Source organism: Carcharhinus amblyrhynchos, chromosome 6 (assembly GCF_965287045.1).
Source record: "Carcharhinus amblyrhynchos chromosome 6, sCarAmb.v2.hapA, whole genome shotgun sequence".
In the NCBI taxonomy this organism is placed as follows: domain Eukaryota; kingdom Metazoa; phylum Chordata; class Chondrichthyes; order Carcharhiniformes; family Carcharhinidae; genus Carcharhinus; species Carcharhinus amblyrhynchos.
In genome coordinates, this window is record NC_137329.1 from 980,626 (window position 1) to 983,865 (window position 3,240).

The window sequence follows — 3,240 nt, forward strand, 5'->3', positions numbered from 1 at the left end:
AGTTTCATTGTTAATTAATTTTGAAAAAGATCTTTTGTTTTACTATAGCTGTTTGCAAAATGGATTTGTCTCAGTCAAGAGTCTCTGGAATATAATACATGCTGGGTGGGGTGGGGTGGGGTGGCTGCAGACTCCCCAGATACTTTCAGAGGGAACTCTGAGAATATCAGTGTCTTTGTAAACCTTGCCTCCTGTGATCTCCTTGGCTGGGTTCAGTGACTGGGGGGGTGGGATTGGAGAGGAATTCTCCAGGATGGACCTGGTTTGACTGTGATTTTTCAATGTCTTCAGTGCTGGAAATCAGAAACAAAAAGCACAAGTGTGAAACTGTAGCTCCAATAGTTTCAGTCGAGAGAGATGGTTTTCCGGTGGCCTTGCATCCGATGTGGATCGCGTTCGAGCGGCACGGGGCAGCAGAATCGAGGGTAAAGGGTTTTACACGTTCAGCGATCTCATTGCGATCCTGCCAGCCACCACACCCAGACTCTGGGGGGCTCGGAGGCCCGTTGGAAACCCCGGGTGGGCGAGAAAATGGCTGGGCCTTGCCAGGGTGCTGGGGTAATGCCAAGATGGTGGAGCCTGAGGGGGTGGGACTTTAGGGGGTGGGGCAAATAAGGAGTCAGGAGGGGGATGGGCTTAAAGGGAGGCCACAATGCCCTAATGTTGATAATCTTCATTGTGGAGTGCAGTGGGGAAACATGCCTTCAGTGAGTGGGGCGTGTGTGGACAACCTGACATTTACTGGCGGGGGGAGCGGCGGGGGCGGGGGGTGGGGGGAGCGGGGGAGCAGTGGGGGGAGTACTTCAATTTGAGATTGGGATGTCCCTTTGAAAATGGTGCCAATCTCTGTGAAGCCAGGTTTGCCGCCATCTATAGACCCCCATCTCAGAACCAGTGCAAAAATCTCCCGACAATGTGGAGAAATTGCGACTGACATGCTGGCCCGACTCACACTGACTTTCTCACCCAAAATACAGGAACATTCTGCCCAGGTTATTATAAAATACTGTAGCTGCCCAAATCAATGTGCTTTTGCATTGCTGGAATCTATCTAATTCAGTCTCATTCAGAAACATGTTCCTCCTTTGCAATTTCACCATTTGAATGGAACCTAACTCCTGTAAAGAGTGAGACTTTCCTGCACCACAATTTCAGTTCCATATCAATAATGCTTGTCTAAAGCAACAGGTCCCAACACTCCTCCAAATGTGACCAGAATAAGAATTGTCAGACCTCCAGATTGTCTGAATTTATAAAATCAGGGTGAGGGGGTGGCCTGTAAAGATTTTACTGTGAATCTGATGGGTAAAAGGGGCAGGTGCTGCGTAAGAGTGTCTGGCAGAACACTCATTGTTGTGAGCCCCACTGAATGAACCCCGAAAACATCTTTAAAGGACATCTTCCAGTCACCAGATCACCAACATCACGTGCTGCTTAATGTCCCGCACCCCACTCACCACTCAAACTCAAACATTCCCTAACATCACGCTCCATGCATGTTCCCGAACGGAGCTGCTTGAAGGTCCTGGCCCTGAATTATTGACACTCGCTCAGTAACTCTCTGAAGACCTATGGCTTCAGATGTTGTTAGCTATTGGATCGAGGCTCAATGTGACCCCCGGTCAGTGGAACGAGAGCTCAATGATCCTAACAAAAACCTGAAGTTCCAAGGCAGTAACTTACAGAGTTGGCTGGCTGGGTTAGAGCATGGAAGTGTCTGAATGCTGGAATGCTCTCTGAATTCCAGAATGTTCTCTACATGCTGTGAGATGAGGTCTCCCCAATGCCCTGTACAACTGTAGCTATTCAATCCCTCTTGCAATAAATGACAACATTCTACTTGCTTCCACTTGCTGTATCTGTCTAACCAGACACCCAGATCCCTCTGTATGTTTAAATATCAGACTTCTTTTTCATTCTTCCTTCCAAAGTGGACAAGTTCCCATTTTCCCACATTATACTGCATCTGCCAATCTTTTTCCCCTCACTAAACCTGTCTATTTATAGCTCTTGGGACCAAAGGGATCAAGGGATATGGGGGAAAGGAGAAATTAGGATATTGAATTTGATGACCAGCTGTGATCAAGATGAATGGCAGAGCAGGTGGGCGGGGCCGAATGGCCTACTCCTGCTTCTAGTTTCTATATATCAAATCCTTTGCAGGTTCCTTACGTCCTGTTCACTTTCCTCCCCATCTTTGTGTCATTCACAAACTTTACAAACACGCATTTGGTCCCACTATCCAAAAATGAAAAATTGTCACAGTCCCAGATGGCCAGAGGCTGTTCTCCGTTTTGAGGGGGAGAGCTGACAGGTAGAGATTTAACCCAGGGTGAGGGTCCTTATGAATAATCTCAAGCGGTACAGGAATTGAACCCGCACTGTTGATGTTGTTCTGCATCTTGGAACAGCTATCCAGACAACTGAGCTAGTCTGACTCCACTCATTAATCGAGATTGTGAATAGCTGGGGCCCCAGCACTGATCCCTTTTGCAATCCAATGTTTCATCTTGCTGACCCAAAATGACCTGTTTATGCCCATTGTGTTTCTTGTTAGCTCAGCAAACCTCCTATCCATGCTAATATGTTACCCCCTCCACCATGAGCATTTATTCTGTGTAGTGACACCTTGGTAAATCTCTTCTGGAAATCTAAGTACACCACATCTACAGGTTCCCCTTTATCCATTTTGCTTGCTCCTTCCACAAATATGTCAAACAAATTAATCAAAAATGATTTCTCTTTCACAAAACCATGTTGAATTTGTCTGATTGCCTTGAGATTTTCCAAGTGTTCCCCAATAACCACCTTCATAATAGATTCAAGCAATTTCCCAACAACAGATATTACTCTGACTGGCTGCAGCTTCCAGCTTTCTACCTCTCTCTGACCTTGTATAGAGGAGTCACATTAACTCCTTCCCAATCTGACAGGACTCTCCAGAATCCAGGGAATTTAATAAAATCCTAGCTAGTTAATGCAATCACAATATTTAGATTGATGAATTGCCAATCCAAGATGGTCAGCCCAGAGAGGGATAGGAACGCAGCCTCAAGATAGTGGTAAATATGTCATGGTGTAAAAATTACACTTGCCGTTAGAAACTCTCGATGCTTTCATCTGGATCTCATCGCAGTGAAGTATGACTTGTGTAAAGTAGTGAACAAAGGAATACTGCCAACAGTTTATATTTAGTTGTTACCAAATATTAACTATATTAAAGAAGGTTTTTTTTCCTGA